This window comes from Heloderma suspectum, chromosome 11 (genome assembly GCF_057233095.1).
Source record: "Heloderma suspectum isolate Gila_16-S chromosome 11, 16-S_ref, whole genome shotgun sequence".
NCBI lineage: Eukaryota > Metazoa > Chordata > Lepidosauria > Squamata > Helodermatidae > Heloderma > Heloderma suspectum.
In genome coordinates this window covers 11,804,212-11,826,414 of record NC_139468.1, presented here as the reverse complement: position 1 = coordinate 11,826,414, position 22,203 = coordinate 11,804,212, and the positions used below count along the sequence as shown (strand labels likewise).

At 41.9% G+C, this 22,203-nt stretch overlaps 2 protein-coding genes across 14 annotated transcripts in view; one reads left to right on the top strand and one right to left on the bottom strand.

Annotated features, from left to right (window-relative positions):
* NRG4 (neuregulin 4) overlaps positions 1–22,203 on the bottom strand; it is a 90,750-nt gene that overhangs the window by 50,454 nt on the left and 18,093 nt on the right. For 3 of the 7 annotated variants that reach the window (XR_014785322.1, XM_084816831.1, XM_084816832.1), the window contains exon 2: positions 6,353–6,404. The exons of the other annotated variants lie outside the window; for them this stretch is intronic. The gene's annotated coding sequence lies outside the window, so the exon portion shown is untranslated. The remainder of the gene's footprint in view (positions 1–6,352; positions 6,405–22,203) is intronic. 7 annotated transcript variants of the gene reach the window in all.
* TMEM266 (transmembrane protein 266) overlaps positions 5,881–22,203 on the top strand; it is a 113,543-nt gene continuing 97,220 nt past the window's right edge. For 6 of the 7 annotated variants that reach the window (XM_084816819.1, XM_084816814.1, XM_084816820.1 and 3 more), the window contains exon 1: positions 5,881–6,261. The gene's annotated coding sequence lies outside the window, so the exon portion shown is untranslated. The remainder of the gene's footprint in view (positions 6,262–22,203) is intronic. The other variant, XM_084816818.1, reaches the window with a different exon arrangement.

The window sequence follows — 22,203 nt, the reverse complement described above, 5'->3', positions numbered from 1 at the left end:
CTTGACCACAGTTAATTCTTAAAGCTTGATCCTAAACATGTTTACTCAAAAGTTAGGATTTCAGCTTTAGGCTCAGGGGATCATTTCCCCTCATAACATTATAACTGCAATAGGATCCCTGTGGAACTAGATCAGGGTTCCCCAATGCAGCACCCACAGGCACAATGGAGCCCGTGGGGACCTCCAACAGTGCCCATAAAGCTCCCCTACCCCTTTCAAAAAATTGTTTAAAGAAGCACATTGGAAAATGTTAGGGCAGTTGACTTTCTCTTCCTTTCTAGCCTCTAGCTTTGCTCTTTCTCGTCCCTCTACCCCTTTGCCTTGCTGTATCCCCACCTAGCCTCTGGCCTCTCTATTTCTCTTCCCTGCCCTTCTTAGCTCACTTTTGACTAGCCAGGCCCCCACATGACTAGCCACATCCTCCATGGACACTATTTTGTGGTGGTGCCCACAGTAGCTTCCCGAATTACCACAGGCCCCAAAATGTTGGGGACCCTGAGCTAGGTTACTTGAAAGAATCCACCAATATGCAACAGAGTCAACAACTATCACATTTTCACCAAGCTCAGTTTTTGCTGCTGTCCCAAATATGATAATGACAGAGTCCATTGCATATTTGATCCCTTCATGCATCCCAGTTATATGAGTTCCATCATGCAGTGAATACAAAACATGGAGGAGGATCACGTATGCCTCCTTAGGTTCCTTGGAGGAAATGTTGGAATGTAAATGTAACTAATAAATAAATAAATAAAATGCTACAGAAAAATTTGTTATTTGAAATCAATCACTAGAATATTAGGTTTAACAACCAGTACAAGTCAAGAAGTCAAATCCTGTTTATGTCCTTTCCTGACGTCAGCATTTAGATTAAACTGGTCTACTGATGCATAGCCTGATCCTATGCATGTTTAAACTGATGCAAGTCCCACTCAATTCAATGGGATTTACTGTGAAGTCAGTCTGCATAGAATTGCAGCTTTAGGCTTGGCATCTGGATAGGTTTATACTAAGATTTAGGGGTAGGGGTGGGATTGTCAACATTTTTTTAAAGCTTAGCCTCAGTGTGGTCAGCAACTGCAATTTTAGATTACTTAAGAAAATTTTCTGGTGAAAGCAATATATGAAGAACCTTAAATAAATACAGAATTCAAATCAGTGGGGCAGGTTTTCTTATCTCTAGGGAAAGTTAGCAATTCTAAATAGTCCTCATTCCATTCAGTTGATGAATGAATGAACCTTTATTGTTCAAAGCCATAGGCCATCAGAATTTATAAAACAGAATAAAATACACTAAAAGTAGAAAATCAATTTAAAAATAGTACACAAACAATAATTAAAATGACACATTTGCATCTCACTTCCCCTCCGGAGCAACAGCCACAAAGTCCTTCCCCCTAGATTTATATGAGGGTACAATATGATGCCTAGCTCTTAATTTTCTGACAGCCAGGGCAAATTTCAGTTGCTATAACTCAAAAGGACAATGCAAGGGGCTATTTTAAGGCAGGGCTAACATAAAGACTGTATTGTTTCATGTTAGTTTTAAAAAATAGCAAGAAACACCTGTAACGAGAACTTTGCTAGAGGTAAATGCAATTCCATCTTTTAAAAAAAACACTCCTGGCAGCCATTCTTATAAATGCACTGTTCACATTTAAGGGGCTGGATCCAGATTTAGTCATACGTAGATTATACCCCCCCCCCTTCATGGATCACGCCTTGTTGTGGCGAAGGGGCCTGCGTAACTCAGTGAAGCCATAAGCTATGCCATGCAGGGCCACCTAAGACAGACAGGTCATGGTGGAGAGTTCTGACAAAAATGTGGTCCACTTGAGAAGGAAATGGCAACCCATTCCAGTATTCTTGCCAAGAAAACCCCATGGAACGTATCACAAGGCTAAAAGATATGACACTGGAAGAGGAGCCCCCAAGGTCGGAAGGTGTCCAATATACTACTGGGGAAGAGCAGAGGGAATTTCTAAGTAGCGCCAGAAAGAGTGAAGTGGCTGGGCCAAAGCCGAAAGGACACTCAGCTGTGGATGTGTCTGGTGGGGAAAAGAAAGTCTGATGCTGTAAAGAACAATATTGTTTAAGTCCCATTGTTTTCAACAGGTCCACTCTAAGTATGATTAAATCTGGATCCAACCTAATATCTGGATCTGTGATATTAACCAGCCTCAGCATCTTTTGGAATGGTATTTTAATTGCATTTGTTGTTGTTGTTTATTCGGTCAGTCGCTTCTGACTCTTCGTGACTTCATGGACCAGCCCACGCCAGAGCTTCCTGTTGGCTGTCACCACCCCCAGCTCCCCCAAGGTCGAGTCCGTCACCTCCAGAATATCATCCATCCATCTTACCCTTGTTCGGCCCCTCTTCCTTTTGCCTTCCACTTACCCTAGCATCAGCATCAGCATCTTCTCCAGGGTATCCTGTCTTCTCATGATGTGGCCAAACTACTTCAGTTTTGCCTTTAATATCCTTCCCTCAAGTGAGCAGTCTGGCTTTCTTTCCTGGAGTATGGACTGGTTTGATCTTCTTGCAGTCCAAGGCACTCTCAGAATTTTCCTCCAGCACCACAGTTCAAAAGCATCTATCTTCCTTCGCTCAGCCTTCCTTATGGTCCAGCTCTCGCAGCCATAGGTTACTACGGGGAATACCATTGCTTTAACTATGCGGACCTTTGTTGTCAGTGTGATGTCTCTGCTCTTCACTATTTTATCAAGATTTGTCATTGCTGTCCTCCCAAGAAGTAACCGTCTTCTGATTTCCTGGCTGCAGTCAGTGTCTGCAGTAATCTTTGCACCTAGAAATACAAAGTCTGTCACTGCCTCCACGTTTTCTCCCTTTATTTGCCAGTTATCAATCAAGCTGGTTGCCATAATCTTGTTTTTTTTTAGGTTTAACTGCAACCCAGCTTTTGCACTTTCTTCTTTCACCTTCGTCATAAGGTTCCTCAGCTCCTCCTCGCTTTCAGCCATCAAAGTGGTATCATCTGCATATCTGAGATTGTTAATGTTTCTTCCAGAGATTTTAACTCCAGCCTTGGCTTCATCAAGCCCAGCACGTCGCATGATGTGTTTTGCGTACAGGTTGAATAGGTAGGGTGAGAGTATACAACCCTGCCGTACTCCTTTCCCAATCTTAAACCAGTCCGTTGTTCCGTGGTCTGTTTTTACTGTTGCTACTTGGTCGTTACACAGATTCCTCAGGAGGCAGACAAGATGACTTGGTATCCCCATACCACCAAGAACTTGCCATAGCATAGATTTACATAATTGCATAGGTTTACATAAATTAACACAATTTATCTATTCAGGTTCTTACTGGCTTGGTCTCCATGCCCTGGGACATGTTAAGTCTGTGGCAACCTCATTAAAAATCATATAATTAAAATAAATACAACCAATGAAGGAATGGACACATGTAAAGATATGAACACCACTCTGAAAGAGAGGGAAGTCCATAGCTCAGTGGTAGAGTATGTGCTTTGCATGCAGAATGTCCCAGATTTGATCCCTGGCATCTCCAAGTAGGGCTGGAAAAATGCCTGCCTAAAACCCTGGAGAGCCGCTGCCAGCCAGTGTCAATAATGCTGGGCTAGACGGGCCAATGGTCTGACTCAGTATAAAGAAGTTTCATACATTCTTATGTAGGATTGCTACATTTTAAATTGTCAAATTACCACCAAACTAAGCCAAAAGTACTATCATATCAAGCAGTGTATTGATATGTAATCATCCTATCATCAGATCACTTTAGCAATTCAGTATGGAGTCACTAATGACAAATGGTCATCATAGTCCCTTATTAGTGTACCTAGAAAGGATTAATTTTTATTTTATTTTATTTTAAATACAGGACTCTTTTTGTTTCCCTCCCAGAAGTCAATCCCACCCTCATCACTTAACTCATATTTTTGAAACAGAAGGCAGGACCGACTGCGATTTGTTCAGTTACCCAGTTCTGCCCCCATCCACAATATATAAAATAAATGAATAACCAAAGAGAGGTTTAAGACTTAGTTAAATGTTTTAGCTTCCGCCTTCCTCAGTAACACATACACACCCACATACGGATAATCTCAATCCATAATAAATTTTCTACTTCTAAAATTGTACAATTTACTTATTATTTTCTTGTTATTTCCATCCCCCTACTTATTGCGGAGAGAACTTCCACAATATGAATGTCCATACAATCACAGAATCATAGAATAGTAGGGCTGGAAGGGGCCTATAAGACCATCGAGTCCAACCCCCGGCTCAATGCAGGAATCCAAGTCACTGTCAAGTCAGAGCACAAATTATGAACATAATGGCAACTCTAACCCTTGGGATCCAAAGACCCCCACTGCCTGTTAGTACAATCCTATACATCTATTTAGAAAGAATACTCTCAGGTAAGCATGCTTAGGATGAAGTCTTGCGTCCTCAACAAAACATGAAACTTATTACACCAGTTTTGAAACATCTACAGTGGCTACCTGTCCACTTTGGAACATAATTCAAAGTGCTGATTTTTACCTATAAAGCCCTGAACAGCTTTCAGCCAGGGTACTTAAAGGACTATCTGGTCCTGCAAGAATCCACCTGGCACTTAAATCTGCCTTCAGAGGCCCTGCTCCAGTTGTTGTTGTTGTTCAGTCATGCCAGGAAGTGATGGGGCCAGATGCCATGATCTTAGTTTTTTTTAATGTTGAGTTTCAGACCAGCTTTTGCACTCTCCTCTTCCACCCTCAACAAGAGGCTCTTGAGATCCTCTTCGCTTTCTGCCATTAGGGTGATATCGTCTGTGTATCTGAGGTTGTTGATAATTCTCCTGGCAATCTTAATTCCGACCTGTGATTCATCCAACCCAGCGTTTCTCATGATGTACTCTGCATATAAGTTAAATAAGGAGGGGGACAATATGCAGCCTTGTCGTACCCCTTTCCCAATTTTGAACCAATTGGTTGTTCCATGTCCGGTTCTTACTGTTGCTTCTTGACCCTCCCCCATCAAATGAAATTAGGAGGTGGTGACTAGTGACAGGGTCTTCTCGGGTTGTGGCACCGTCAAACTTCCCAGAGAGGCTGGCCTGGCACCGTCTTTATTCTTTTTGGTGCCAGGGGAAGCTTTATTTACCCAGGCCGTTTCAAGTTGGTGTTTTAATATCTTATGTCAGACTTTTAACCCTGGTCCTGCTGTTGAAACTGGTCATTCTCCTTGTACGGCGTGCGCTCCATTTACCGCATCTCATGTCATGTGCTGTGGGCCATTCTGAGAGCCCAAGGCTGAAAAATGGCTAATAAACATTTTAATGGTCTTGTATGTTTTGTCTGCTACTCTTGTCTCTATTCTCCCCCTCAAAGTTTTATGGTGGTATCAATTTGTATAGCATTTCATTTCTGTTTTTCGCGCGTGTGTGTTTAACCGTTATTTTAAGCCGCCCCCAGCGTTGTGACCGCAACGAGAGAGCGGGGTATGCATGTTCTAAATGAAACAACACCACAAAGAGGAGGAAGGAAGGAAGGCAGGAAGGAAATAAATAAATAAATAAGTAAATTTCTTCTAACTCTCTCCATAAAATACTCCTCATCCTCTAAACCTGAGAAGAATCTCCTCAGGAGAAGACTGAGGGAAGCCCCGCCCACACCCCAGTCAGGCCTTTCCACAGCAACCGTCAATCACCCCCCTTCGCGCACGCGCGCGCCCCTCATCTACCCCAACCGTACTATTACTACGAACCCCTCGATGCGTCGCCTCGATTGGCTCACGAGGCCCCACCACGTGATTCTCAGGCGCTGCGCTCGCGCTCCCTCGCTTCTCCCTCCCTCCCTCAGCTCGGCCCCGCCACAGCGGGTTTGTTTCCAAGGCGACCTGGGAGGAGGAGGAGGAGGAGGAAGATGATGATGAAGAAGAAGAAGAAGAGGTCGCGCTCCCGCCCGCTCGAGAGAGAGACAGGAAACGCGAGCCCGTCTTTTCCCTCATGCTGTTGAGGGGAATAGCGCGCGCGCGCGCGCGTGAATGTTCGCGGGGCGGGGGGCGGGGGTGAGAAATAAGCGGTTTAATGAGGTGGGGGGAGGAGAGGAGAGGAGATGCGCGCGCTCGCGCTGGAACCCCGGACCTAGAAGGAGAGCGCGCGCGCGCCAGCCCGCCAAGCTAAGCCTGACCCTTGCAGCAGCAGCAGCAGCAGCAGCAGCAGCAGCAGCAGCAGCTGCTCATCCTCTTACAGCAGAGCGGAGCGGCGTGCCTGTCAGGATCCTGGGCAGCCAGCAGGTAGGTATCCCCTCCTCTGCCATCTCGCTCTTTCCCACTCCCCCTTCCTCACCTCTCCACCCCGGCCTCCGCAAAAGGCGCACGTGCTCACCTGCTGCAATGGGAGGCGCTGGGGTCCCCAATCCCGACTGCACTACCGAGCCCTGCCAAAAAAGAAAGAAAGAAAGAAAGAAAAAAGTGGGGGGAAGCCAAGCCTCAGCAGAGCATCCCCACCCTAAATTGTGTGTGTGTGTGTGTGTGCGCGTGAAGGGAAGTCCTTCTGGTTAGGAGCAAGGCTTGCCTGTTCCAAAGCTGGGTCGTGTGGGTATTCTGTGCCAAGGAGCAAGGCATTCCCCACTGCAGAGGAGAAGTAGAGGAGGGGGGGGGGACACTGTGGGAGGTAAGGGGGATGTCTTCTGCTGAGGAGCGTAGGGGCATCTTCCACACTAAGAGGTAGCATTATAGTGGAGGAAGAGGGGGGTTCGTTTTAAGGGGTCTCGGAGGCTCCCTTCTGTTGTTGTTTTTTTAATTAAATGGGAGCATTTCTCATAGGAGAATTGTGCTACAAGAGGGAGATTCCCTATTGCCTCTCTTCCCCTAAATACTGTTCATATGTGGTGTTGCTTTGTGGTAAGAAGCTGAGCCCTGCCCCAAGTCCAGACCCATTATGAGGTAAAACTGCAGACGCAAGGACTGGGGCAGTGAATCTCCCTGTCAATTTGTACATAAAGGTGCAGATTCCCGTGGCAGAGAGCAGGTCTTTTTATCCTATTACCACAGTGGTGACAATGAACTCCAGGGGTTTCTATAAGCATGCCTTTCGCTTTCCATGGGGCAGAGGGAAGAATATTTCATGGTTTTGTCCCAAGGAAGACTGTTTCTCCTTCTTAATCTTTCTTTTCTCCATAACAAATTGCAAATATTTCCAACAGCAGGGAACAGGGGGAGTGCATGCTTTGTGGACCATTTACCCGCAAAGAGAAGGTGATGAGGTATCCTTTGGCAAAGTGTGTTAGCTAGGCAACCCTCCCTGTGTGTTGAGATTTTGGTAGCTTCTCTCTGCATTCAGTACACTCTTGAAATAGAAATCTGGATTTGTGGTCTGCCAAGTTCTTTGAGTTGGTTGTGTTGCAAGCAATCCTTTGCTTTGTCACTGTAAAACAATATGCATGTTGGGGTGGGTCTAGTGAAGGTTAATGTGCTAATTTTCCTCTAAAGGTATGGGAAGGATCAAACTGATGATAGATAGATTACATTTTGTAATTCAGTGTGGTATGCCTATCAAAGAGCTTGGGTGCTTTTATGGCTGTTTTGCATGAATGTGTGGGGAAAACCTTTGTATTTAGGGAAGATTTTGATGACTTGTTAAATAAGTGATACTTCAGAGACTGTCAAGAGTCTGTAAACTGTTATGATCACAGTCACTTTCTCTCATAGCGTGTAAAGGGGAGGGGGGAATAAAACAGCAATATTCTACAAGAGAGGAAAACAGATAGTTTGGAAGGGTTCACCCGTGGGTTTAATAACAGTAAACAGTAATTCACTCATTTCCCAAAACTGTGTGTCTATGAAATTAGGAAGCAAGCTTTCATTAATGTCATGTGTGTAAATTAAAATCTTTTGGGTTTATAGTGAAACAATTTTTCTTTTTTAAAAAGTGCATGACTAAGGGCATTTCTGCATAACTGCCTGTGCAGTAAATGTGCATTGCTGTGCACTTGTTGCATGTGGGCTTTGGTTACAGAGCCCTGTCAAAGTGAATGGGAGCTTACATCTTTTTTTTTCATCTTTTTTTGTGGCTTTCCAGGTGGCTTTGAAATCATGTCTTCATGTTTAATGATGTAAATAGCTAAAAGTATTGTGTCAACAATACTTTGGCCTACATTAGTAAAGACAGCCCACTAGTTTTCAAAACCAAATCCATAATGACATATTTCTTCCTGATTATCAAGGTAATAGTCCAATTATAAGTCCTCACCTCCCTGGTTTATATAATACAAACTGACTTTAAAACAACAACAAAAAAACTAAACTTGAGCAAGGGTGAATTTGGAGGTGCATCAGAAGATAGCCTTTCTGCACTCTTCTGTGACTAAACAGGGTTCCTCTTTTGACCCGCATGCATTTATGTGGATACTGCTTGTGATCCCAAACTGCTAGCTTTTGAACATCCTGACCATATGTTTTTTTAACCTCAGTTTCTCAGATAAGTGCAACAAATCTACCTGCCTACCTGCATGTATCTATGAACTGGTGTACATGTCACAGTGATGATTCTTGGGTTGTCCAGGAATTGTGTAGACAAGCTGAGTGTACAGGCTGCATGCTTACCATTTCCGCTTTTAATTAATAACCCAGGTATGCCCCCATTCCTGGGCTGTTCCATGATGTGCAAACCTGGAAACTTGGGGGTGTTCCTGGGTTGTTGATTAAAAGTGGAAATGGCAAGTGCACTCTGCTCATCCCTGCAATTCCTGGGTTAAACAACCTAGGAATTGCTGTCATGACGTGTGAATCGGCGATGTGTAAAAGGGTGGCTTGGGCTGGCAAGTCTGGCAAGTTCCTTGCTCTAAGTGAGCTGCAAGACAGCGTTAGATCTGTGGCTCTTGGAAGAGTTAATTATAGATAATCTTGTCAGTAGTTCTGTTTCACTTATTTCATTATGCAATAACTTGTCTTAGAATTTGCTCTTACCTACTTTCAACAATATGACTAAGTTATCACTTGGGGGAGTCATTGCAGATTCACTGGTAAATAAATGCCATCATGATTGTGAGATGGTAGGTCTAGGGTGCTTCTGTTTAGATTAAAAATGCGGTTAGCGACCTCCCAGTTAGCAAACCCCTCTGCGTGAGAAAAATATTCCCATCAGGCCTTTGCTGCTTGCATTATTCTATTTGTTAGCACTTCAGCCCTAGAATAGATCTTCACATGTAACTTTACCTGAGTAAAGAGTAATTGTTTCTGAGTTTGTGATTTAGTAACCTCAGTGCAAAGCTATATATTAAATGTATTTATTTTAGGTATTTATACCCTGCCCTTCAACAACATTCCCTGGGTGGCTGTGGAAGGTTTGCATTACAACATTTTTAATGTTGGACATGTTATTTTTATTGGAAAATCCAGTTGGTTTTAATAATATGTACTTCTAAATAACAGTCTGATCTCATGCTTGGTTACTTAGAAACAAGTTCCATTGATTTTACTGAGTTTACTTCCAAATAGCTGCTTAGGATAGCAACAAAAATTTCTCTAATTTGGGCTTTATGCTCTCTCCCTCTCTCTCTACATTTAATATGTTTTTGCTTCTCTCTGTCATGCATGCTATAAGAACCGTGTTCAAATCGTTTAAGGGGATTGTAGAAAGGGGATTCTATATTAATGCACATGCAAGTAATTTCTAAAGCAAATTTTAGTTCATTCAATTTTCTACAGAACTGCAGGATTTGAAAAAAAAAAATACTGAGCATGACCAAATTGTGGCAGGAACATTTATAAGCAAACCCTCATTACATATGGGCTGCTATAGGGCTTGTTTACATGTGGAGGAATCATAGCTTAGTGGTAGAGCACATGCTTTGCATGCAGAAGGTTCCAGATTCAATCCCTGGCACCACCATTTGAAGGATCAGGGGGCAGGTGAAGGGAAATATCTCTTCCTTACACTGGAAAGCCACTACGAGTTCTAGAGTAGACAATATTGGGTTAGATGGACAAATAGTTTAAAGTGGTGTAAGACAGCCTCTTATGTTCCTACATGACTGTGGGTACAAAATGTTTTCATTCAGGGCTATTGTCCTAAATCTTACGTTCGTTTTTGAAGGGAGGGAATCCACAGGTGCGTGAAGACTGTTTCGCATATAAGAAATTGAGTGTACAAAGCTGCCTTAAACTCTATTCCAGGCATTTGACGGTATCTAAGGTTTTAACTGGTCCTGGGATTTTGTTGTTGTTGAGGTTTTTTCAATTATTTTAATTGGTTTTTATATTATGTTTTATATTGTACTGTTAAAGTTTTAATCTTTGTAAACCATCCAGAGAGCTTTGGTTATTGGGTAGTATAGAAATGTTAATAATAACAACAACAACAATAATAGACCATTTGTCTGTTCATCCCGATACTCAGATCCATCCCCAAGCCTACCCTTTCTATGTGGCCTTTAGCATATCCTCTTAATCCTCATTGTTAACTCTACCTAGATTCCCAATAGTATTTGCCAACGTTCTTTCCTCCCCATCATCTAGATTAGATTGTAAGCTCCTTGAGAACAAGAACCAGTCTGTGCTGTCTGTGGGTTGTATCCAATGGTGTTCTTCTGCCAGCGAGTTCCCCCTCCCTCCCAAATCTACTCTGGAGGGCTGGGGTACCATCCACAGCAGATTTGAAGTGGTGCAGGAGACTACAAGGAGGAGGAGAGGTAGTCTGCTTGTGTAACGTTGGTTTTAGCCCTATGTAACATTCTGCACCGTGTCCGTTTATGATGTTGGGCCAGTTCGCATGATCTAACAGCCCACCGTGGATGTATTTGAGCCGCAGTGGGTTGCAGCGTGTGCTGGCACGAGCAGGCGGCCATTTTGAATATTCATTGCCTGACTGTGGCTTGTCGTGCTGTGGGAACCTGGGTGGCGGGAGTTGTGCCAGGGTTAAACAACAACAGACCAGCAACAGACCGTGGGTTATGCAAGAGTTGTTTAACCCTTGCACAACCCCTGCTCACATGACATGACAAGCTGTAGCTGAGCTTTGAGTATTTAGATCTTTCGCAGCATGTGTCGCGGTCTGCCCTGGCTTGAATAAGCCACCGTGGGCTCTTTTGATCATGCAAACTGGGTTGTGTTAATAATGTCTACTCTGACAGGCAGCAACTCTCCTGTGGCTCATGTAGACATCAGCTCAGCATCCTTTTAATTAGCAACGACAGAGCTTTGAAGCTGAATTATAATGGGTACATGCAAATTGGGTGAGAGGCTTGTAATACGTGAAGCTACTCTTATTCATTTTTAAAACTTTGATTTGTAGCTTGCCCCTTCCTTAAGGCCTCAGGTAGGTTGGAAAAATAAAAAAGGCAAAACTAGGCAAAATATATTTTGTATCTCTGTTAGGATAGTTTCAAGCTGGAGGAATCCCATTGTCATAGATGCAGCAAGGGGGAGGTTGCTGCTTTTTCTTCATGCATGATAAATGTTTTTGCATCAAATGGACAGATCTGTCAGTAGTTGGCAGCCCCATTCACCTTCAGGGTTTGTATGTAGCATACTGGTGGCACTGAATTAACTATTAAATAGCAGTATAAAGCAAGGTTGAAGCAAGTTCTTAACTGGTTGCTAGGTTATTGTACAACAAGCCTACAGAATGCAGCCTGTATCATCCTGTCACAATTTATTTACTATATGCGTATACCGCCTTTCTGCCAAAGCACTCAAGGTGGTTCACAGAATAATGGCTTACAATTTAAAAGAGATGACACAAAAGGGAGAAGGGATAGAAAGGGAAGTAAAGTTGGTGCCATGGGTCACTGCAGGAGCCAGTTCTGGAAAGACAGGAACCAAATGGCACTTGGTTCCAGCCAAGCTGATGGAGTGGGCCTTGCTGTCTCACCTCACCCTCTGGTGCAGCCAGGTGGAATAACTGCTGATAGAGAATGGGAAGACAGGTGCTAAATTACTATTGGTCCAAGCTCAGCCAGTGGAGGGGGCCTCACTGTCTCATCTCTCCCTCAGATATAACCTGATGGAATTGCTGCTGATAGAAACAGTTCTGGGAGTGGAGGAGCCAAATGGCAGTTAGTCTTCACTATCACCCGGTCCACATGTAATGACAACCCGTGGGTTTGTTGTTGGGTTCTTTCTCCCTCAATGACCCAGAGTGCTGAGTTTGCGCATCACGCCGAACAAGAGGTGTTCCTGAGTTGTTTGCTTAACCAGATGCAAAGCAGAAGCGGGCGGGAGGCAACATGCTCTCTTGCGCGTGGGCCCATCCAACCATGGGTTAATTAATTAATTATGGAATCAGGGCAATGTCTTCACAGTGATCATGGTGGTGTCTGATATCCCATCTCCAAATTCACCCACTTCTGGTGACTGAGAAAATATCTCGGTTGAAAAGGTTTCCGTCTTTCTTGTAAGCTATTATTAGAATGTATACATGTCTAGTGCAATGCCCCTAATATACATTTATTTAATAATACTAATTAGTTTTTTTGCTTCCTCTAGTGCACTGGTAATCAGTGAATTTCCACTTGCTTCTTTATTCTGTATTCCCATTTAAACCTAAATAACACTACTGCATTAATCCACCAGATGCCTTGGAGAGTTCATTCCTATCCCTTGTATCATTTATGCCCTGGATTGATAAGAAGAATCCCCACAGTGTTCTTGTGCAGCCTATGGGGGAGGTGGGGGTTGGAATTCTTGGGATCGCTGTTTCCATTAAAACAATGTTTAGCTTTTGTGGCTTCATAGAGAAGAGTTTTGCAATGGCCTTTTCAGACTTAAAGAATCAGAAGTGAAACCAGATTTGTTCCTTGTCTCCCCCTGACCCCTAACTCTTATGTCGGATGGGAATATGTCTCTGTTGACAAGTCTTGGAAAGCAAAATATAGGCTGTGGCTTGGTATTTGCCATAGTCTTTAAAATTATGTCAACTGCATCCTACTAAAAATGCATATCACTAGTGGGCTTTCAGCTCAGCAGATATTTCTGCTTGCTTAATGTTCTGATTGCTTAAGTATGATTCAGCAAAGGGAATATAATTGTGTGTGCAAGGTGGGCTTATGCCTAGTCTTCACATGCCATCATTGGTGTGGTAGTAGAGATGTAAACCTGTAGACATTTTGAAGCCATGAGGAAAAACTGTTTCCCCCCGTGTTCTCTCCCCCAGCCCCATAAAGGAATGGATGTTTGGGGGAAATTAAAATAAATGCAGTATTTACTTTCTTATCAATCCTAATTTTACTAATTTAACAACATAAAATGCATAATTTATAATTTAGTATATAAAATTGTACTGTTTAGCATATTTATGAAATTTGCAGAGCCATTTTATTTATTTATTTAAACATTATTAGGCTGCATTTTAACGTAAAAATCCTCCCAAGGCAGCTTACATAAAATAATCCTATGCATATTTACTCAGAAGTAATACTCAGTCTTTTTAGTGCACATAGAGCTGCAACCTCAAAAGTATAAATCCATTAGTTTTGTACAAGCAAAATTATGAATGTACCCAGCAGTCAAGAGGGACCTGCAAATTGCTGCACTCTGTACTACCTAGCCACATATGTCTTGGTTTTTGCCATCTGCAAAGTAGAAAAAAAATAAAGTTGAAAATAGAAACCACAATTTTAATAGTAAATAAAAGAAGGTGTATTGTGTATACAGAAGTAGTGTCATTATGGACTAGCAACATATTTAGAAATTGAGTTGAATTCTTCAATAATGTATTATCATTCTCTAGTGCTGTGGATATCATACCCCAAGTTCTTCATACTACACATTTTGAGTACAACCTTATGTTAAAGAGTATTTCATTCATTCCAAAGGAGAAAATATTTCACTGGAGGGTGTTTTTTTTCCAATGTTCCCCCAAATTTTCAACTGTTTCTTTGGAAAAATTGAAAAGAAATCCTCAGGAAAAAACATATTTTCCCCTGGGCTTTCACATTTCTAGTGGTAGCCACTTGAAAAACACAGCCAGGTGGAGTTGGCTGTGTGTGGTAGCCTCCATCTCTGAAGAAGCTCCCTGTGAGTTTCTTTTATTTTTTCATCATCACAGCAATGCAAACCACAAAGGCAGAGGTTGGTTGCATTTGTTGTTGTTCAGTCGTGTCCGACTCTTCGTGACCCCATGGACCATAGCACGCCAGGCCTTCCTGTCCTGCGCTCTCTCCCGGAGTGTGCTCAAGTCCATATTCATTGCATCGGTGATGCTATCTAGCCATCTCATTGTCTGCTGTCCCCTTCTCCTTTTGCCTTCAATCTTTCCCAGCATCAGGGTCTTTTCCAGTGAGTTTTCTCTTCACATTAGGTGGCCAAAATATTTGAGCTTCAGCTTCAGTATCTGTCCTTCCAATGAGCAGTCAGGGTTGATTTCCTTTAGGATGGATTGATTTGACCTCCTTGCAGTCCAGGGGACTTGTAAGAGTCTTCTCCAGCACCACAGCTTGAAAGCATTGATTCTTCGGCGTTCAGCCTTCCTTATAGTCCAGCTCTCACAGCATGGTGAAAATTGCTAGAATCTGTGTTGTAGGGCAGAAGATAAGGTATTGGAAGTGTTTCTGCACTGCTCTTCATGTCATTGATGAGGTCTTGCCAGTTTCAAAGTTTGTCCCTTAATGTTCATTTTTAGATGGCAATAACCTAAAGCTACTGCTTATGCCATCCACCTCTTAAACATTGACAAATGACATATCCTTGTTTGATACTGTAGAGAGTTATACCCTATAATTGTAACCTGTTCTCAGTGTTGTTGCATGTACGAATGAGATACAGTAAAAGAGTTACTAGTTTTGAGCTTTTATGAAACAGAGGGTTGTACTAATTGTACCTGAGGGTATTTTTTTCAGAGTTGGGTGATTTTTTTTTGATGATTGTGATCAACAGGTAATACCATTTATATTTATAGCTGGCACTGACTCCAGGTTCAGATACAGGTTGATCCCATATATCTAAGACTGAGTATGTAAATTGAGGATGCCCCTTCTCCTGCAAAGCGTGGCAACAGTCTGTCACAAGAATTCCTGGAACTATATTTTTCAGTTTTCTAGCCCCAGATATATTGGTTGGTTGCTCTGAAGATTCTGAATCAAAATGGAACTTTGGGGCATGCTTCAGGTGTTGCCTTCATAATTTATGCATCTCGTGTTGCTCCTATTGATAATATTGATCCATCTCCTTGTTTGTCTCTACTACCTATTCCCTTCCTTGCTTCTGTTCCACTCCCTTACATTTGTCTCCACTTGCCTGAAAAATGAATATTAAAATCAGAACTTGCTAAAATCAGACTTGATAAATTTGCTTAATGTTCGCAGTAACAAAATGTGGCTTTCCTTCTTTCAGAATTTGGATGGTGATAGAGCAAGGTTTGCATGGTGCATACAACTTAAAGGGTATTCTATATTGTAGGGGTTGTCCCCAACATTTGTTAAAGTCTTCCCCAAGGTCTTCCCCAACCTGGTGCCCTCCAGGGGTGTTGGACTATAACTCCCATAATCCCCAGCAAGCAGGGCCATTGCTGACTGGGATGATGGCACATGTAGTCCAACATGTTTGGAGGGCACTAGCTGCTGTAGAGGATTACTCAGTGTGTCCAAAATCTGCAGTGTTTCTCTTCTACCTAAGTGTATTGTAAATGATGCTGGAGAATGCCTACTTCTTTTCTCCCTTGGTAATCAACTGGCCACCGCATTGCAAACTATGACATCTTCCTATTAGCTTTATGGATGACACTTCTGGCTTCCAAAGTAGTTTTATTCTTGTTAATAGTGCAAAGCTAATATAGCTGTGAGAGTGTGACTTGAAGCCTCTTCTGCCTAATGCATTATCAGAAGTGCCAACTGAATTCTATTTCCAGAAAATGTTATTGTGGAAGGTGATGTAAGAAGAACTATATTCTTCTCTTCTCTCCCCCACCCCCTTGCTTTCTCTTAAAGTCCATAGAAGAAACTACTTTGACCTGGGTCCACAAATACTAGTTGCTAATGACAACCATAAACTGAATTCTGCCAAGTAGTAATGGAATTTAGTCTGCTTCCTCCATAGGAGGCTGACTGTGCCTTTTCAAAATGGTGCTAGACTTTGTCTTGTGCTGGGATGCCAAGTCAGTGTTGTGAGTTGGAGGAGAGAGATTGCTAGACACGCACCATTCTACAAATGCTAGAAATGCCTGCCAGTGTTCCTCTTGTTATAAAAACAACCACAAAACAGTTTCTTGCCAGGCATTAGGGACACACCTGCTTTGCTTATCCTTAGTTTCAGCCATACTTATTGGTGGTGTGGGGGTGTTGCATGAGATTGAAAAGTGTGTAGTGATGGCCACCAGTTTGGATAGCTTTGAAAGGGGATTGGACAAACTCATGAAGGATAAGGCTGTCGATGGCTAGTAGTCCTGATGGCTATAGGCTACTTCCAGTAGCTGGGGAGCATGGGTGGAAGGGTGCTGTTGCACTCATGCCCTGCTTGTGAGTTTCCCATAGGCAGTTGGTTGGCCACTGTGTGAACAGAATGCTGGACTAGATGAACCATTGGTCTGATCCAGCATGGCTCTTCTTATGTGCATGGAGACAATTCAGTTTTTGATGTTTGATTAAATTTAATTAGACAGAATATCTACTTATTGCTTGGCTAGTCTTATCACAGTAAGAATCTTCCCCTGTTTCTATCCTATGCTGGTGTTCTGCTGCTGTGATCAGATTAAACTGTAATCTTTGCAGGGCAGGGCCTGTTTCTCTCTTTCTCTTTTTTGCTTTGTAGCTATATATAAATATGTAAAATGACATTTCCCAAAGAGTTCATGTGTTCATAACTGTTGCAACATTTGTGCTAGGGAAGGATAGTCATAAGAACGAACAGCCTATAGCAGTTACCAGGCAAATATATGACTACAGTCCTTCACATCTTCTAAAATTAAAATTGGGTTCGCTGCAACATCTGCATCTTAAAACATTTTAGATGACTCAGGCTGCTTTAGTTCATAAACCAACAAACTGTCACAGAAAGTGTGATGCTGCCACATAAAACCTAAATATGCTTTTCTAGTCATGATTTAAGATGCAGACCAAGGCTAGAAACACGTCTCCAATTGTAGATGCCATCACCACATTTGTAGTCGCCATCCCTGCAAAGAGCTGAAAATATATTTCAGATTTTTAAGAGATGACATTGAGACCAGACGACTAGGTGCCTGAGTTTTCTCTAGCTCTGACCTCATCTGCTTTGAGATTCAGTGATTCTGTTGTCATGATTAACAAACAGGCCCATTGGTACTTGTAACCAACTAAAATACCCATAGACCTGTGTTTGAAATGCACCATCATAAGCTTTCAGCAACAATGAAAGATGCTTGAGATCCTTACCAGGATCTGGGTATGTGATAGTCATTACTTCTCTCTGTCAAATATCCTGAATCATGATGTCTTTCCCGCAGTAAATTAACGCATCGTGATCAGAGTGTGATATAAAATGTGTGTGCTCTCCAAGCTGCTTCTTTTTTTAATGAAAATCTGCATGGTGTTGAGGTGTATGCATCTTGCTTATGTGTAATTAGTACATAATGTTTTTAAAGGATATTTAGATGTTAGTTTCCCATGGGAAAACCCAAGCTGATATTTTATTCAGATATTTTTGATAGAAATTAACAGTGAGTGGAGTCTGTGTGTGAAAGGTTCTCTATTCTAGACTTTTCAAAATGGCAAGTAGTGTTTAGAGTCATAATCTGTAGTCTTGCTGTATTCTCATTGTAAAACACAGAAAAGGATAACCAAAGACCTAGGAAACTGGCATAGTTCACTTAAGAGCTTCTGACATGGTCCTTTGGGCAAAAGGGATCCCAGAGAGAATGTGGAAACATTCCAACCAAAGTGGGCATTTTATCTTCAGGGGGGCAGGGTTTAACTATGTCAGGGTGCAGCTCTAGATCCTACTCTATATGCCAGTGCTAAGCCCTTGAATAGGGGTACTAAAAATATTAGGGTCTGAACTCTGAGTATGTGCAGAATGCTTTCCCTTCCTCACTTAACAGCCATAGCTTGCCACTTCCTTTCTGCGATTGATTAGGGCTTCCAACTTGGTGTGTGTGGATTTCCAGGCAGGCCCAAGCCTGCTATAGCTTCATAAACAGTGCAGAAACTGCATTAAAGCTCCCTGTCATTTGCTTTGGTTGGGCATTTTGAAACTGGTTAGTTTGGGATTGTGCTTATGTAAGAGATACAGGATGTTAATACTTCAGGGGAGGCTTTAGTAATACTGAAAAACCTATCACCTAATTATTGGAAAATAAACAGTGAACATATTTGTATTTTACTCAAGAAATGTGAACTGCAGCTGCAAAGTGGCTGTGCTCTGAAGTTAACTGAACCTTCACCTAAATTTGGGTTACATGTGCAGATGTTAGTCCTTTAAAAGTCCAACATCTGGAGATCCACTTTCTGCCAACCCCTGCCTTACAGGACTGTGGGATGGTGGAGTCTTCCCCAATTCATTGCTATGCTAGTCCTGTTGAAGGAAACAAAGAAAAAGCCTCACAGGTAATGTTATTTTACATTGGACCAGGATTTAGGTTTGTCCTGCCTTGCTGTTTTGTTTCATATGGCAGTTTTGCCCAACTGGGTGCTCACCAGATGTTTTGGACTACAACTCTCATCAGCCCCAACAAGCACTGCCAGTTGTCAGGGATGACAGGAGTTGTAGTCCAGCAAGTTGGGGAAGGCTGCCCAATGGGACCCGTCCTTAAGAAGTAGCAAGACCAAATCATCTTTATCAAGAAAGGTTTTTTTCCCACATATTGTAGGTTATATTCTGTTCAGTAGTTCGGACACATTTTGTAGGTGGTGTAGAATTACCCTAACTATTAATGTCTTCTGGAGTGAATCAGCCCCACTCCCAATAACTTAAAAAAAATCTATATAGCTATACTATTGCAGCAATGGAGCTATTTGCACAAATACAGATATTCACTATAGTTGGCTTGTTAATTTCTCCTACTGATCTTATCTTGAGAGATAAGATGGTTACTTCATGTTCTCTTCCAAGCCTTCTTCTCTGTCATTTTAGGACACTGCATCAATTGCACACATTCAGCATCATTTGTGGGTGGGGGATTCTGAAATGCCCACCAATGCTAGGAGGAGGAGGAGGATGTGCATATTATGGGAGCAGAAATAAGTGATGAGAAAATGAGGAACAAAACTGAAATGGAACATAACAAGAACTAGCCTGGATATACACTATGTGGTCCTCCCACCCACCCCCATTTACATGTACACATTTCCTCCCTCCTTGTTTGATCAAACTATACTTTGCCCTGAAACCGAGGGTTGAATATATAGTTTAAAGTGGGATGGAGGATCAGGAAGGTTGCAGTTAAACTGACCCTAAGCATAGTTGGCTTAGGCAACGAACTGCTCTTGTCAGGAGATCTGTACCAGAAATATCCCTAAAGATGCCTGTCTAGTCTTCATTTTCACAGCCAGTGAAGAAAGAGTCCCTACTATCTCCCTAGACTAGCCTTACAATTAAGTTCACAAAGGTTACTGGCCCACAAAAAAAGTATTACTACTCACCTGCCCATGCTTACCAGTGGCATACCAAGAGCCTTGGTTAAAAAAAAAAGAAAAGTCATTCCTTTCGGCACCAGGTGAAGACCTTTTTATTTTCCCAGGCATTTTAGCTTTCTAAACTTTTAGCTTTGCTGTTTTAAATTTGTATTTTAAACTCTTGCACTGCTGCTAGGTTTTATTGTGGTGGTATTGTTATATTGTGGTTTTAATGTTCTATATATTTTAAATTGTTTTATTGTGTGCTGTTTGGTTTTAATTTTTGTGAACCACCCAGAGAGCTTCGGCTATTGGGCAGTATAGAAATGAAATTAAATGAAAAAATTAATTAATTAATTAATTAATTTAAGGCAATTCTTACTTGCTACAGGCAAGTAAGAAAATGACTATTTACAAGCCTGTCCTAGGAAACCTGCCCCATGAATGAGCTCCTCTCACTTGGATAGTCTTTCCCTAATTATGCTTAGCGTGAAAGCTGAGACCCTTCCTGAATCGATCTGATTTGGCAACAGTTATCCATGCCTTGGTTACACCATATTAAGACTATTGCAATGTGCACTACATGGACCTATCCCTGAAGAATGTCCGGAAGCGTCAGTTGGTGCAAAATGTGACAGCTAGGCTGCTAAGTAGTGCCCTAAACAGATTAGGACCTGGCTGTCCCAGGGACTGCCTGTCTCAGTATGAATCTGCCCGGGTATTAAGATTTATTTACTTATTTCTAACTGGTTTGCAGGAGAGGCCTTGTTGAGGGTGCCTGCAAAAGCCTGTTTATTAGATGCAGACAAAGGACTTTCTTCTGTGTTGCCCCTGTATGCTCCCTTAAGAACTATGATTGGCCCCCGCTCTCTTGTCCTTTAGAAAGGATGTAAGTACTGATCTTTTCAATTTAGCCTTTTAAAAGGTGTAGTTTTAATGTTTTCACTGTTTTTAATGTTCTTTTTATTTTAAGGTTTTTTATTGTTGTACATTGCCTTGATGGCTTTTTAGCAGATAAGGCAGTATATAAATGTTAATAATAAATAATAAATAATGGTTGCTATCAATGGATATCGTGGAAAAACATGCCTTATTTTAACAGCCTTTGTTTTTAATGGGAGAAGCCTTAGCCTAGCTTTGCATGGATAAGTCCCAAGCTCAGTTCTTTCACTGTAAGCTAAAACCTCCATTTTTAGTAGAGCTGAGAGAAATTTCTATCTGAGACCTTGGAGAACAACTGCCAAAGATGGTACTGGGTAGATATGCATAGTATAAAGTAAATGAAATAGATGAAAATTGTGTTTCTCGTCACCTGTTCATCTCTTCTAAACATACTCAGGCTGTCATGGCTAAGCAAACTTAGTTCTTTGGGGGTTTCCAGAAACCTGCACAGCATGGACTCTTACTTATCTCTATAGGCTTCTTCTGAATCCTTTCCCCATCTTACCTGAACTTTGACCAAACATGAACACGGTAGGTCAGTTCGCATGTTCGCAGTGAGGGAAATAAACCACAGTTACTTATTTCCCCCACCACACATGCCAGTTGTGTGCCAGCTGGATTTACCTAATTACCCTTGCTGGTGCTGCTTGCTGTGTTGTCTAGGGCAGCATGGCTTGTTTGGGGGTGGGGGGCAGCAACCCTCAAATAACCCAACAGCAGTCCATGGGTTATTTGAGGGATGCTGCCCACTCAAATAAGCCATGCTGCCCAAGTTTGGACGACATGGCAAGCCATGCTAGCAAGGGTAATTAGAAAGATCTGACGGGCACTTGCAGCATGGTTAACAAGTCACTGTGGCTTGTTAACCATGTCACGATCATGTGAACTGGGTCAGTATTGCAGATGAGATTTTGCCAGCACTGACTGATATCATGACTTCCTAGTTCTTGTTGATAAAACTTTGTATTGGCTATTGTTCTGCTCATACAAGTCCTACCTAGTATGTCTGGTCCTCTAAACCTTTTAGCATGCATTTAAAAAGTCAAGCTTTATTGTGAGGTATGCATACTTTGCTTTGAAATATTCCTTCACCATTACTCTGTGGTCTTTATTGATGCCTATCCACTGTTGTGTTATAGCCAGATATTTGCTAATACAAACAACCACTTCCAAATAAAGCTTGTTTTTTGGGGTTCTTTACTGTATAGCACAAATGGTAGGATCTAGAGCTGCATTGACTGCAGAAGGAAACAACTGTGGGTGGCATTAAATAAATATTATTTTTTCCCAGTTCTGTGGTGGTATTTGTGCTTTGTAGAATTGTTTGGGAAGTGTTTGTAGTAATTTCAGTTAGGATGAATGTTTGTTTTAAAAAATCCACGAAACCCAAACAGTTGCTCCAGTTCCATTTCAGCTGACTTCAAAAAATATAAGTAACTTCACAACTCTTTTCAAATACGTTTTCAAAATTGAAGCAATTTTGATAATCCATTTGATATGGAATTCTGGTTCAGCCCACTATCATTATTTCCCAATATTTTATCTTTCACTTTTGTGCATCTATGATTTTGAAGTAATAAAACAATTATGTTATCCCAAATGGGAACTTCTATGAGTACTTTAAACTAGAGTGTCCAAGGCGCAAAGCAGAGCAGGGTTTCTTGTATACTCTTCATTTTTGTGTGTAGAAGAGCAAATTTGGGCAGTGGTGAGAAGCTGTGCTTGCTGACATTCTCTCCCCTTCCTCCACAAGTATTAAAGCTGCAGCAGC